We start from the raw sequence: 16,773 nt of genomic DNA on the forward strand, positions 1-16,773 counted from the left end.
CAAAATATTTAATGGTGCAGGAAGCATCAAAAGAAGATGGAATGAATACAGAGTCACTGTACCAAAAAGAATTGGTCAACGTTCAACCATCTCAGGAGGTACCATATGATCAAGAACCGATGGTACTGAAGGAAGTTGTCCAAGCTGCACTGAAGGCATTGGTGAAAAACAAGGCTCCAGGAATTGATGGGATACGAATTGAGATGTTTCAACAAATGGATGCAACGCTGGAAACCCTCACCCGTCTATGCCAGGAAATTTGAAAGACAACTCCTTGGCCAGTCAACTGCAAGAGATCCATTTATGACCATTCCAAAGAAAAGTGATCCAAGAAAATGTGGAAATTATCAAACAATATCATCAATATCACATGCAAGTAAAATTATGCTGAAGATACTTCAAAAACCGTTGCAGCAGTACATCAACACAAAACTGCTGGAAATTCAAGCCAGATTCAGAAGAGGATGTGGAAGGAGGGATATCATTGCTGTTGTCAGATGGATATTGGCTGAAAGCAGAGAATACCAGAAAGATGCTTATCTGTGTTTTATAGAGAGGCATTTAACTGTGTGGATCATAACAAATTATGAATAACATTAGGAAGAAAGGGAATTCCAGAACACTTAATTGTGCTCATGAGGAACCTGTACATAGACCAAAAAACAGTCATTTCAAAAGAATTGAAGACAAATCTAGAGAGAAAAGGGAGTATTAGATTTGGCAGCTTCTCCAATATTCTGATAACTTAGATTTTTGGTGTTGCTGTTGTATTTTGTTTGTTTTTGACAGCTGCATTTGTGACAAATGAAAACAAGGGACAAGGGCTTGAGAAAGCTGAAGATGGGATTCAGAACAGAGATTCCTATATAAAATTAGGACCCAGAAAAGGATGCTCCCTCAGTGAAAGAATATCTAGGAGGAAAGATCCACTCATTAAAAGGACTGGCAAGCAAGGAGAGCTGTCTCAGCTTTGGTTCTGAATAGAGGAAAAACATTTCCCCCAAGAGTTAATATCTACAAGCAAGTTCTCATAGGAATTTGGGTCTGAATTTATACTACATATATGGTACAAAATAACACATACCAAATGTCAAAAAATGTTCCAGAGTTAGTTCTCTCAAGAAACTGGCAGAAGCAAACATTAATCCTCCCTGGTGGATTGCCATCTAAATCTGACCACAAAGAATACCCATAGATAAATAGAAATCACAAAATACATGAGAAAACAAGCCACTATATGTGAAAAATAGACCCATAAAGACTGAAGATTCTTGACTCACAGATACAGAATAAAAACCGGATATTAAAAGTATGATGACAAAATGTGACCAAGGAGATTTGAATAATAATTAAATAGAATGTCCTGAAATAAAAAATACAATTGTTGTTGTTATGTGCCGTCGAGTCATTTCCGACTCATAGTGACCCTATAGGATAGAGTAGAACTGCCCCATAGGTTTCCAAGGAGCGGCTGGTGGATTCAAACTGCCGACCTTTTGATTAGCAACCAAGCTCTTAACCCACTGTACCACCAGGGCCCCAAAAGGTCACTATAAAGAGAACGAAAGACACAAAGTAGGATAAAATATATGCTACACATACAGCCCACAAATAATTAGTAGCCAGAATATCTAATATATAAAGAACTTCCACAAATCAAGAAAAAAAAGACAATTCAATAAAAAAGCATCCAAAAGCTTTTAACAGGCATTTCACAAAAGAAGAAACACTAATGGCCAGTAAACCTATGAAAATGCAAATCAAAACCACACTGAGATACCGTTCACACTACCAGATTGGAAAAAATGTGAAACATTCACAATGCCAAGTGTTCTCTAGGAAATAGGGCAATGTGAACTCCCATATGCCACAAGTGATTGTGCAGATTGGTCCCACTTTACCTTATAAAGTTGAAAATGTTTCTCACTATACAGAAAACAGAATTTTTTTTTTTTTAATTGTGCTTCAGGTGAGAGTTTACAGAGCAAATTAGTTTCTCATTACACAATTAATAAACATACTGTTCTGTGACATTAGTTGCTGACACTGTGATGTGTCAACACTCTCCCCTTCTTAGCCTTGGGTTCCCCATTTCCATTAGTCCAGCTTTCCTGTCCCCTCCTGCCTTCTTGCCCTTGCCCCTGGGCTGGTGTGCCCATTTAGACTCGTATACATGGTTGAACTACATGTGTTATTGTTTGTTTTATAGGCCTGTCTAATCTTTGGCTGAAGGGTGAACCTCAGGAGTGACTTCAGTACTGAGTTAAAAAGGTGTCCAGGGGCCATACTCTCAGTGTTTCTCCAGTCTCTGTCAAACCAGTTAAGTCTGGTCTTTTTTTGTGGGTTTGAATTTTGTTATACATTTTTCTTCGGCTCTGGCTGGGACTGTTTATTGTGATTCCTGTCAGAGTAGTTGGAGGTGGTAGCCAGGCACCATCTGGTTGTGTGGGACTCAGTTTGATAAAGCTCTGGTAATTGTGGTCCATTCATTCTTGGACTAATCTTTCCCTTATGGCTTTGGTTTTCTTCATTCTGCTTTGCTCCAGATGGGGTGAGACCAGTAGAATATCTTAGATGACCACTCACAAGCTTTTAAGATCCTAGACGCTACTCGGCAAAGTAGAGTGTAGAACATTTTCTTTATAAAATATATTATACCAATTGAGCTAGATGTTCCCGAGATCATGGTCCCCACAGCCCTCAGCCCAGTAATCTGGTCCCTCAGGGAGTTTGGATGTGTCTATGGAGCTTCCATGACCTTGCCTTGTACAAGTTGTGCTGGCTTCCCCAGTATTGTGTACCGTCCTACCCTTCACGAAAGTTACCACTTATCTATTGTCTATTTAGTGTTTTTCCCTCCCCACCCTTTCCCTCCCTCGTAACCATCAAAGATTGTTTTCCTTTTGTGTGTAAACCTTTTCATGAGTTTTTAAAATAGTGGTCTCATACAATATTTGCCCTTTTATAATTGAGTTAGTTCACTCAGCATAATGCCCTCCAGATTCATCCATGTTGTAAGACACTGTCTTAGTCATCTAGCACTGCTCTAACAGAAACACCACAAGTGGATGGCTTTAACAAAGAGAAATTTATTCTCTTATAATCCAGTAGGCTACAAGTCCAAATTCAGGGCATCAGCTCCAGGGGAAGGCTTTCTCTGTCTGCTCTGGAGGAGGGTTCATGTCATCAATCTTCTCTTGGTCTGGGAGCTTCTCTGCGCAGGAACCTCAGGTCCAAAGGACGTGCTCTGCTCCCAGCACTGCTTTCTTGGTGGTTTGAGGTTGCCCATTCTCTGCTTGCTTCTCTTTCCTTTTATCTCTTGTAAGGTAAAAGATGGTGCAGGCCACACCCTAGGGAAACTCCCTTTACATTGGATCAGGGATGTGACCGGGGTAAGGGTGGTGCTACAATCCCACCCTAATCCTCTTTAACATAAAATTACAATCACAAAATGGAGGCCAACCACACAATTCTGGGAATCATGGCCCAGCCAAACTGATACACAAATTTTGGGGGGGACATAATTCAAACCATGACAGATGCTTTACAGATTCATCATTGTTCTTTATGGTTGTGTAGTATTCTGTTGTGTGCATGTACCATAGTTTGTTTATCCATTCATCTGTTGATGGGCACCTAGGTTATTTCCATCTTTTTGCTATTGTGAATAATGCTACAATGACAATGGATGTGCATATGTCTATTCATGTGACAGCTCTTATTTCTCAGGGAGAAATTCCTAGGAGTGGGACAGGAAACAGAATTTCTAATGCTAGGTATATAATGTCAAGAAACTCTTGCTTACAGGCCCTAAGAATACATGAATAAAAGTATTTATGAATAATAATGGCTTCTAATTCTTAACTCTCATATGAATGAGAATCTGATAATAGCTTATTTAAAACAATAAAAAAGGATAAAGACACCACTTGGTAACTTTCATGTATTGAAGACAATGCCTTTTACATGGGATTTAAAGACAAAGAGACCTGGGTTTGAATACTGGCTTGTTCGTTTCCAGCTGCAGGACCTTGAGCAAGTTGTTTACACTCTCTAAGCTTGGGTCGTTGTCTCTGCAGACTGAAGATATGAGACTTATCTTACAGGTTGTTGTGAGAATTAGAGATATTACATATAAAACACCCAGCATGTAATGCTCCATGAATGCTAACTATTATTATTGTTCCATTGAACAGACTACACAGGGACCCTAAGAAGGGTAGGAAGGGAAAGGGAATGAGCTATTTACTGAGTACCTCCAGTGTCTCATTCACTCTGCAAGAGAAAGAAAGATAAAATCTTTAGGGCTGGGTGAATTCAAATTAGAAAAAAGTATTCCTTCCAGGTAAAATGTGAAGGGCAGGTATGAGGGGTGTGGTAGAAAGAACACAGGACTTAGAGACTCAGGATCTGCATCTGAGTCCTCCAGCACATATTGGATTTGTAACCTTGGGCAAGTCGTTGTTCTTTAGATCCAGTGTGCTCTATGACAAATGGAAATATTAATGTACCAGGTTGTTGTGAGGATTAGAAGAGACAATATGCACAAAAGCTCCAACCTGCAAAGGGTTATACCAATGTCTTCATATCAATAGTATCAATATGTTTGTTTTTATTTTTCATCCTTCTCTTGGCAGAATATCCCACTTTGCACCTTTTTGGCACCCCCATGTTTTTTTGCAGGTTCTAGGGCTCCTGCTTCCTTGACCTCTCCCTCTCATTCATCAAAAGTTATCTTTTCCAATATCCTCAGGGTCTTGATAAAGAACTGGCTGATCCAATGAACCAAACTGTATTTGCCTATCAGTGGATACAAACCCTGGTGGCATAGTAGTTAAGAGCAATGGCTGCTAACCGAAAGGTTGGCAGTTCGAATCCACCAGGCGCTCCTTGGAAACCCTATGAGGCAGTTCTACTCTGTTCTATAGGGTCGCTATGAGTCAGAACCAGCTTGACAGCAACAGGTTTGGTTTTGTTGGTTTTATCAGTGGATAGGTGTCCCTTGGTGGTGCAGTTAATGCACTTGGCTGCTAACTGAAACATTGGAAGTTTGAGTCCACTCAGCGGTGCCTCAGAAAAAATGCCTGCCGATCTACTTCCAAAAAAGTCAGCGATTGAAAACCCTGTGTGGAGCACAGTTCTACTCTGATGCACATGGGTCGCCATGAGTTGGAGTTGACTTGAAAGCAACTGGTTTTATTACTGGTTTACCAGAGGATAATCGTGGATTCCCCAACTTCACCTCCGTCTTGTTATTATGTTGGCTATTATGTAGAAATTTTAAAGATGGCTCTTTCAGAGGGAAAATCCCTTAATAAAAACACTGGCAAATGCTCAAAATTTTAGGTGCTGTGGCAGACTGCTGGGTGAGATCCATTGGCGTCAAACAATTTTTTGGCTTCCTCATATGACACCCCAAGGCAACTTCTTTCTCACTTATTCCTTGCATCAAACATGATGCCTTCTCCCCTTCCCCTAAATAAAATTTGAAAAGGCTTCTGGAAGAAATAGATACAGTGTCAGATCTTGACACTCAAGAACACAAAAACAGAGATAATATACAATTAGAATTTTATCATGCACAAAGAACTTTCAATCTGCTGTCTTATTCAATATTTACATAGATCCTGGGAGGAGAAAACTGAGATATGGTTTGTGAGCCACAGTTTTATAGATAAAGAAAAGGTGGCACAGGAGGTTAAGGAACTAGTTTACAACAAGTCACACACCTACTAAGTGGCTAAGTTTTGTCATACCCTTTTCTGGGCTCCTCTTCCCCACCTGGTTTCTAGAACACTTGGCTAACCTACCACTTGGACCACCCAAGAAGGTATGGCAGGTGTGGAGTCACCACAGACTAGCTCCTCTCTTTAGTGCTTGGTGTTCCCATATACTCAGGAGCAAATTCCCAGGCAGGGTCAGGATGGAAAGACCTATAACCCAGCCACTAGCACAGGAAAGCCCATTTCTGACTGCTTCGCCTCATAAGTCCTAAGCCATGCCACCTTTCTCCCACAGGTTAGTTACTTTGGACGTAGAAAGACCCAGATTTTCAACACAGGCCAAGAGTAGGTGGTGAGGGATAGACTTTGTCGCTTCCACCTTCCCCATCCTGTTTCACAGCTTTCAAGGTTTTCGCATCTCTACCAACAAGCAATAGTCCCCTTCCACTAGCAACTTAAGAAACGACAATTAATCAGTTCTTATAATAATTTAATAATCATACCTCTCATGTCAATGGGCCTGGTGTTTTCAAGCTCCTTTGCAGTCATTAATTAATTCTGCACCCAGCTGCTCTGAGCTGTAGGTCACCTTGATCGCCTGCAGGGTGTGGCTGAGTCACCAAGACAGGCCAGGGATCTGTCCAAGATCACACATCAGTGTCTGCAGCCAAATCACGCCATTAGCAAGTTGTGGTCAAAGTTATTTAGTCAGCCCTGCTCTTAGCACCTTCCTCCTCAGGGTTCAGTTGTCTCAAACTGTCTTCCTCACCATTCCATGTATTTTGGATGAAATCTTCCTCCAAATCCAAACTTATGTAAGCTTGTATCCTAAGGGTCATGTTAAATAACAAAAAGTTGTCTAATGCAATAATTTACATTAACATACTACTGATTCGGATGATTAATGCTATGTGTCATCTTGGCTAGGCTATGGTGCCCAGTTGTATGGTCCAACATCTGTCTAGATGTTGCTACAAAGGTGCTTAGATATGAATAGATTTGACACATTGAACACTAATGGCCGAAGACCAGACAAGTTGTGGAATTGTATCAGTGACAGCATACATGAAAAAAGCAAAAAGTTATTAAAAAGACAGAAAAAAGACCAAAATGGATATTCAGAAGAGACTCTAAAACTTGCTCTTGAATGTAAAGTAGCTAAAGTGAATGGAAGAAATGATGACGTAAAAGAGCTGAACAGGAAATTTAAAGAGCTGCTCAAGAAGACAAAGTAAAGTATTATAATTAAATGTGCAAAGATCTGGAGTTAGAAAACCAAAAAAGAACACACTCAGCATTTCCCAAGCAGAAAGAGCTGAAGAAAAAATTCAAGCCTCGAGTTGAAATATCGAAGGATTTTATGGGCAAAAAAATTGAGTGACGCAGAAAGTATCAAAAGAAGATGGAAGGAAAACATAGAGCCACTGTACCAAAAAGAATTGCTCAACATCCAACCATTTCAGGAGGTAGCATATGATCAAGAACTGATAGTACTGAAGGAAGTTGTCCAAGCTGCACTGATGGCATTGGTAAAAAACAATGCTCCAGGAATTGACTGAATACCAATTAAAATGTTTCAATGAACAAATGGAATGCTGGAAGTGTCCACTCATCTATGCCAAGAAATTTGGAAGACAGCTACGTGGTCAACTGACTGGAAGAGATCCATATTTGTGCCCATTTCAAAGAAAGGTGATCCAAAAGAATGGGGAAATTATCAAACAATATCATTAATATCACCTGCAAGTAAAATTATGCTGAAGATACTTCAAAAATGGTTGCAGCAGTACATCGACAGAGAACTGACAGAAATTCAAGCTGGATTCAGAAGACAATGGGGAGTAAGGAATATCATTGCTGATGTCAGATGGATCCTGGCTGAAAGCAGAGAATAACAGAAAGATGTTTATCTGTGTTTTATTGATTATGCAAAGATATTCCATTGTGTGGATCATGGCAAATTATAGATAACATTGTGAAGAATGGGAATTCCAGAACACTTAATTGTGCTCATGTGGAACCTGTACACACACCAAGAGGCAGTCATTAAAACAGAACAAGGGGATACTAAGTGGTTTAAAATCAGGAAAGGTGTGTGTCAGGGTTGTATCCTTTCACCATACCTATTCAGTCTGTATGCTGAGCAAGTAATCTGAGAAGCTGAACTATATGAAGAAGAACAGGACATCAGGATTGGAGGAAGACTCTTTAAAACCTGTGATATGCAGATGATACAAACTTGCTTGCTGAAAGTGAAGAGGACTTAAAGCACTTACTGATGAAGACTACAGCCTTCAATACGGATTACATCTTAACATAAAGAAAACAAAAATCCTCACAACTGGACCAATAAACAACATCATAATAAAAGGAGAAAAGATTGAAGTTGTCAAGGATTTCATTTTACTTGGATCCACAATCAACTCCCATGGAAGCAGCAGTCAAGAAATCAAATGATGTATTGCACTGGGCAAATCTGCAACAAAAAAAGCAAAATGTCACCTTGAGGACTAAGATATACCTGGCCCAAGCCATGGTATTTTCAATTGCCTCATATACATGCGAAAGCTGGGCAATGAATCAATGAATAAGGAAGACCGAAGAATTGATGCCTTTGAATTATGGTGTTGGCAAAGAATGTTGAATACACCATGGACTGCCAGAAGAACAAACAAATCTGTCCTGAAGGAAGTACAGCCAGAATGCTCCTTAGAAGCGAGGATGGCGAGACTTCATCTTATGTACTTTGGACATTTTATCAGAGGGACCAGTCTCTGGAGAAGGCCATCATGCTTGGTAAAGTAGAGGGTCAGTGAAAAAGAGGAAGACCTTCAATGAGACGAACTGACACAGTGCAACAATGAACTCAAAGGGAGCAGTGATTGTGAAATGATGCAGGACCAGGCAGGTTTTCATTCTGTTGTGCATAGGGTTGCTATGAGTTGGAACTGACGTGACTGTACCTAACAAGAACAACAACATTTATAATCGACTTTCAAGTAAAGCAGATTACTCTCCATACCTCTCCATAATTGTGGATGTGCCTCATCCAATCAGTTGAAGTCTTTAAGAGCCAAAACCAAGATTGTCCAAAAAGGAAGGAATTCTGCCTCAAGACTGCAGCATAGAAATCCTGCCTAGTTTCCAGCCTGCTGGCCTGCCCTACAAATTTCCAGCTTGCTAGCCCCCACAATCATGTGAGACAATTCCTTAAAATAACTCTCTTTCTATATATATATATGTATATATATACATGCATATATATGTACATATATATGTGTTTATACATATACTAACTTACTACTGAGTCGTTGGAACAGAACTCAGGTGCAAGTCATGGACTACCTGTGTGTGTGTATATGTAAGAACCCTGACTGATGACTTACTTTATTCTTCCCAGAGGTATGTGCATTATAACGGGGGGGTCTTCTGCAGCTCCATAACTTTAATCCATAGGCATGAAGTTCTAATGGTAGAATTTCAGGCATTTGTCTCCATCAGTAGATAAGCTACTTTTGTAATGGGCCTGTCTGGGGAGAAGTCTTGCATGCTACCCTGCAGGCCACATTATCCTGAGTAGCATGCTGGCTCTGCCCCCAAATTCCTTGTCTTGCTTGCTTTTGGTCATTAGTTCACTCCCTAGGGACTGGAGAGGAGCAGGGAACTTCAATTCATGTGCAACATGTTAATTAAGATCTGGAAGCCTATTTTCCCTTACCTAACTCCACCTGAATCCACATTCCCTCAGACAACCAGACTGTGTGCCAAGCCAACATTTGTCCTACTGTGATCTGGGCCAGACCATCATGTGGTAAGAGATTTCAGGGATATTCAAACACATGACTCACGGTAGTGCAATGCATGCATGGGTATGTGTGTGCATGTATGTGTGTGTGTGCGCACATGTGCCTATGCGTGAGGCAGAGCAGCTAACGTGATCACCTCTGAGATGAATCTTGTTTAAGTCACTCTAAGCTGGGAAGCCTGGAGGAGCCAAATGAATGCAGTCTAATGAAGTGCAGATGGGTGACAAAGACAGTCAATCTTTGTAAAGTCAGCTCTCAATTACCAGCTCTAATGAGGGGCTAGGGAGACACAGGGATGAAGTGGTTAATCCCAAAGCATTTACAAGGGGTTTAGGAGTAATCTGAATGTCTTCTTACTTGTGCTTGGAATATTATTATTAAAAAGGAATTGGCTGTGATTGGAAATCAAGAAAGCCAGGTAGGACTGGGAGTGTCTAGGATTTTGGAAAGCCACCTTGATTAATGAAGGGTTTCCTGCAGCTCCTTATCCAAAGAGGAGGTTTGGAGCATCTTTATCAACAATGCCTCACTCACAAGCACTAATCTGGGTGGAACCAATTGACTACAAATCAATGTAGCTAATGTACTGAGAAGATTCTGGAACAAACTTGCTTAGCCTAGATTTTCTCAGTAACCAGAGTTTAAGGACCTGGTGAAGATTCTCAAGGTAAAATCTATGGAAAATTTACTTTCTCTTCTTCTTGTTCATCTTTTGGCTCAGCACTGAGCAGTGAAAAGAGAGTGGGTTTTGAATCAAATAAATTGGGGCTCAAGTCCTGAATTCACCCCTTATAAATTATGTAGATTGGACAGATGACTTAATTGTCTCAACCATGGTTTTTTCATCTGTAATAATTTGGCAGAGTTTCTGTGATGATTAAGTAAGATGGTAATTATGATTCTGGTTTATATATAATGATACTTGTTAACATGTATTGAATACTTACCATATGCCTGTGTGCAATAATGTTACTAGTTTACGTATACCTTGTGAGGTATAGAGTAGGAAAGTGGGTTTGTGAAGTTAAATGATATAACAAATACTTAATAAATATTCATTTTCTCATTCATTTGGTTAAATTGAAATGGAGATAAAACCAAAATGACATTAAAAAAAGAAAAAAAGTTGCCGTTGAGTTGACTCTGACTCATGGTGGCCCCATGTGTGTCAAAGTAGAACTGTGCTCCACAGGGTTTTCAGTGGCTGATTTTTCAAAAGTAGATTGCCAGCCTTTCTTCCTTTCTTGCTTTCCTTTCAGTTAGCAGCTGAGCATGTTAACTCTTTGTATCACCCAGGCACTCTGAAAGAACATTACATAGTATTAATTGTGGTTTTATCTAGGAGGTGGGTCTGTGCATGAACTTTTTTTTTTTTCTTGCTTACTATTTTGTATTTTCTAAAATTACTATTTATAACTTTAGTAGTGTATTAGTTTCCTAAAGCTACTCTAACAAACTACCACAAGGGAGGTGGTACCAAGACCAGTCCTCACAGAAATTTATGTCTCACAGTTCTGGAAGCTAGAAGTTCAAAATCAAGGTGTCAGCAGAACCATGTTCTCTCCAAAGCCTGCAGAGGAAGATCCTTCCTTGTCTCTTCCAGCTTCTAGTAGCCTCAGGCATTCCTTGGCTTGTAGATCCATCACCCCAATCTATTCCTCCATCATCACATGGCCATCCTTCCTCTGTGTGTGTGTCTCTTCTCCTCTTTTCATAAGGGCAGTGCTCATGTTGGATCAGGACCCACTCTACTCCAGTAAGACCTCATGTTAAGTGATAACATCTTCAAAGACCCTCTTTCCAAACAAGCTCACATTCACAGATACCAAGGGTTAGGACTTCAACGTATCTTTCTGAGGGACAAAATTCAATCCATAACAAATAGTATGAAAAAAATCACAGGATGGAGGATGTGGGCAGTGATGATAAAGGACATTGCTCCCACCTGCTGCCTACCTAGTCTATGGCGCGTAAGGCTTGAAGCCCTGCTCTGCTTGCTTACCAGGGTTTACACTAGCTCTGCAGCCTCGCAGAGAAAATATAGAATTGGACAGTTACTGGTTAGTTGTTACACATGCATTTTCCTTCTTAATTGGCTTTTTAGCTTAGAATTACAAATTGTGTTAAAATAAATAATTCTCCAAAGCATATTTATTTACACACACTTATACATATCCTTCCCCACTTCTTTGAAAATGAGTTCTGAACAATGAAACTCATTCAGGAACCCTGGTGGCACAGTGGTTAAGAGCTTAGCTGCTGACCAGAAGTTCGGCAGTTTGAATCCACCAGCTGCTCCTTGTTAACACTATGGGACTTCTCTACACTGTCCTACAGGGTCACTATTAGTCAGAATCATCTTGACGGCAACGGGTTTGGTTCGGGTAAACTCATTCAACACTTGAACTCAATTCAGTTATGTGTGACATCAACATCTGTATTTAGGTGCCAAAATTTGTACACTGAGAGATGAAGACCCAGACATACCAATCTCACTGCCTTGGGTCGTAAAATAATGTGTCGTTAAAAGCATCTTGGGATCAATTACAGAGACGCCCAACCCCCTTTTAAAAACCCAAAACCAAACCTGTTGCCATCGAGTCAATTCAGATTCATAGCGACCCTATAAGAGAGAGTAGAACTGCCCCATGTGGTTTCCAAGGAGTGCCTGGTGAATTTGAACGGCCGATCTTTTGGTTAGCAGCCGAAGCTCTTAACCACTCCACCACCAGGGCTTCCACTCCCCTTTCTGGAAACGTGATTTTGTTTGAAGATTGGTCTTGGTACCACCTCCCTTTCTTCAGGGTTAACCACGGTGCTAGAGCAAGTTCAGGGTGGGCAGAGGGATGGCTTTGTGGGCTAACCGGTTTCTCCCCTCAGGGTATAATGAGGGCAAGGGGCATGTGGGAAACTTGCCCATGCAGTCAATCGGGTTGGCACTGGAGACATGAGAGGAGCCTGGCAGAATTCTCTCACAGCCCACCTATCTGGTTCTTCCAGATTCTGTCCACTCAGTGGTGGGTGATCCAGCCACAACCCGGAAAGAACATAGCTGGTAATACTAATAACAGTGCTCTTCATTAAACTTTAAGCACTTTAAACATTATCTCAGTTAGGCCTCCCAACAGCCCGATGAGATAGAGACTACTACTAGCAGCTTCATTTTGCAGTTGAGGCAATTGAGATTTACAGAGGTTAAGTAGCTTGTGGTCACACAGCTAAGTGGCTAAGACTCAAACCCGGGTCTGTCTTACTCCCACAGGCCACAGTCATCTCCAGCAACATGCTGCCTTACCACACTCACCCAGTCAAGCCCATCTCACCTTCCTGTCGTGCTTCATCTCTCATGGCTCCACATCCCCCACTGCAGCCACACCAGTCCACTTTCATGCCCTGAACGCACTGAAGACAAACTCATTGCCCTCTTTTTGCATGCTTGACCCTCAGCCTGGAATCCCCTCAGCATCTTACTACCCTACTCCTTCAGGTCCAGCTGACGTTTTCCTTGGTCTTCCCATTTGAAGTTAACTTTCCCTCCTAGGCTCAGAGAGAGAGAGAGAGAGAGAGAGAGTGCACGTACAGTGGTTAAGAACTTAACTGCTAACCAAAATGGTGATAGTTCGAATCCACCATCTGCTCCTTGGAAACCCTATGGGGCAGTTCTACTCTGTCCTATAGGGTCTCTATGAGTCAGAAATCGACTCAATGGCAATGGGTTTTATATATCTATATATCTATATATATATATATACACACAGTGAGTATATATATATTTTTCAACTCTCTAGGCAGAATAATGGCACCCTAAAGGGCCGCCATGAGTCAAAGTTGGCTCAATGACAATGGGTTTGTTTTTTTGCATTTTTGGAAAGATGTTCAAAAAGGAGCCCTGATGGTGACATGGTTAAAGCGCTCAGCTGCTAACTGAAAGGTCAGTAGTTTGAATCCACCAGCCATTCTATGGGAGAAAGATGTGGCAGTCGGCTTCTGCAAAGATTTAGAGCCTTGGAAACTATAGGGCAGCTTTACTCTGTCCTATAGGATCGCTATGAGTCGGATTCAACTCGATGGCAAATGGTAAAAAAGTTCATCCCCTAATCCCTGAACGCATGACTAAAAGGACTTTGTGATTAAGGTTAAGGACCTGGAGATGGGGAAATTATCCTGGGTTATCTGGTGAACCCAATCTAGTCTCAGGAGTCCTTAAAAGTAGAAGAGGAAGACAGAAGAGTAGATCAGAGAGAAGTGATGTGAGAAGAACTTGACCTACTGTTGCAGGCTTTGAAGATGAAGAAGGGGGGCCACAAGCCAAGGAATGTGCTGACCTCTAGAAACTAGGAAGAGTCCTCAACTGACAGTCAGCCAAAACAAGACCGCAGTCTTACAACCACAAGGAACTGGATTCTGCCAATAACCTAAGCAAATCAAAAACAAATTCTTCCCTAGAACCTCCAGAAAGGAAGTCAGCCTGCTGAAACCTTGGTTTTACTCTAGTGAGACCCACATCAGAATTCTGAGGTGGAAAAAGATGGGTGACAAGAAAGATAGGTAGGCAAAGGTGCCCTCTTCCACCACTGCTTAAAGAATAACCTCATGCTTAGAATTTTTAATATTTCTACAGGTACTTAGGAACTGAACTCCTACTCCAAGGCTGATAAAAGATGACTGGGGATGGGGAGAAGGGGGTGCAGTTACAGTTAGTGAGAACCAAAGGAAGGGGGACACAGCCCCTGACATAGCTGAAGACAACAGGTCCCACTATGAGGCCGTTTATGTTTGATGCTAGTATATGGGCTACAGACAGAAGGCCTGGAGGGGCTGAAAAGCAGCCTTATGTTTGAGATAAGGCTCAGCCTCTGGAGTGAGGTAGACCTGGTTCAAATCCCAGCTCTGCTACTTCATATGAGATGCTGGACAAATTGGAGAACTCAACTTCTTTATTTGAAAAATGGAGATAATAATGCAAGGATTACGAAACAATGTATGCAGAGAGTGTAATAGGGTGCCTGGAGCACAGTAAGTGATCCATAGATGGCAGTAATTGTAAATATCTTCTTCAGAGAATAGGCAGTGTTGGGCAGATAATGTCAAGTTGCACAAACATGACCATGACTGCACGTAAGCTATAAGCTAGCTATGAGGCAGGTGAAATGCAGCTCAGGACAGTGGGACTGTCTCCAGAGCCTGCCCTATGGAAGGGCTTCCTCTACCAGATCGGCACCTTTCTAAGGATTTCTGATGCAAGATGACCCCTCTGTGACCTCTAGGCTCCATGCCTGGGTGCTTCTTGCAACAGCGCAAAACAAACCCTGACTCACCAACCTTATGTGGGTGGCTGGGACCCTTTGGCCACAGCCAAGACTTAATTTCCTGGACACCTGTAGCCAGGTAGTCTCAATCTTATGCTATAAAAAGCCAGAAACCATAGGAGTGAGAAGAGGGGACTCTGGAGAAACCGTGCCTCTCGGGAACACCTACTTCAAGATTTGCCCTTGGCTTGCTGAAGTCCTTACTTTCTTCTTTATCTTAGATATTTAAGATTACTTTTATTATTGTTTTTTTCTTACTACAAGAACAAAATAAGATTATTGTAGAAAATACAGATAAGCAAAAAAAAAAAGGAACATATCAACCAACCAACCATTATCCCACCAATCCAGAAACAAATCTTAACTGCTTGGTATTTTTTCTATCAGATATTTTTATTTCCTATCATATATATAGAGTCCCTGGGTAGTGCAAATAATTAAGCACTCCACTACTATCCAAAGGGTTGACCGTGAGGTGGGGCCAAGATGGCAGAGTAGTCAGATGTTTCCTGTGGTCCCTCTTAAAACAAAGACCTGAAAAAACAAGTGAATCAATTATATATGACAATCTAGGAGCCCTGAACATCAAAGACAAAGTTGAGGAATCAGACTGAGTGGCAGGGGGAGAGAGAGTGGGTTTAGAAGCAGTGAGGAGTTGCCAGACCTGACCTAGCCGGCTCTGGCACCCTGCAGGCTGGATCGGCTAGAGCACGAGGGGTGAGGCAAGCAGTGGTGCTCAGGACGCATTTTCCACATCGGAAGAAACCAAGCGACGGAGAGTCTGCTTAAGCCTCCAGAACCAGCAAGAAATGGTGCTCAATTGGCAAAAGATAAGTACAAGAGTCTAACCTAGCATGTGAATCAAGAAAAAAAAAAACCCTTTTGGGAAGGACCTCCCTCCCATTTACCTGCCCCTTCACTGCTCTGCTCCAGAATAAGCGGTGACTCCAAGTCCTTACAGCCAACAGCATTGGGTGCCCATAGTCCAGATGCAAAACCCACCTACCTACGTGCTCTAGGGAACAGGGACACGCCTTCCACCCAGATACTCAGGGGTGGCAGTCAGCCCCCTGCCTTAATCAGCGTATGAGCCCCTAATGCAGCCAGATACTTGTGTCTACTCCTATAACTCCTGCCCATCTAGGACTGTAGGTGAGAGCCTGCACCACACACTCAGTGACCGACAACCTGGATGCCTGAGCTGAAACCACACAAGAAAAGTAAATGGACTCCTGGACTCACATACCTTGTAATAGCTCTAGCCATGAGATAGGACGTAAGAGCTTCAAAGACACCAGTAATCAACTAGCTCACATGACCAACCTATTTGGGCATATCAAAACAAAAAAACCAAGAAGTTAGGACACAGTAAGCAAACATAAAATAAATAAATGTAATAACTACTTATTGATGGCTCAGAGACAACAGTCTGTATCAACTCACATAAAGAGGCAGACCATAATGGCTTCAGCAAGCCACCAAAACAAAGAATCAAGAGTCCTGCTGGAGGAAGAGAACTTCTTGGAATTACTGGAGGTAGAATTCAAAAGATTAATATACAGAACTCTTCAAGATATCAGGAAGGAGATCAGTCAAAAAGCGGAACTATGCAAGGAACACACAGACAAAGCAACAGAGGAACTTAAAAAGGTTATACAAGAGCATAATGACAAATTTAACAGGCTTCAAGAATCCATAGAGAGACAGCAAACAGAAATCCAAAAGATTAACAATAAACAGACAACTAATAGAAAGTCATAGAAGCAGAATCGAGACAATGGAAGTCAGAATTAGTGAGCGTGAAGATAAAGCACTTGACACCAACTTACTAGAGGTAAAATCAGATGAAAGAATTTTTTAAAAAATCAAGAAACCCTAAGAATTATGTGGGACTCTATCAAGAGGAATAACCTACGAGTGATTGGAGTACCAGAA

This window comes from Trichechus manatus, unplaced genomic scaffold (genome assembly GCF_000243295.1).
Source record: "Trichechus manatus latirostris isolate Lorelei unplaced genomic scaffold, TriManLat1.0 scaffold00006, whole genome shotgun sequence".
NCBI lineage: Eukaryota > Metazoa > Chordata > Mammalia > Sirenia > Trichechidae > Trichechus > Trichechus manatus.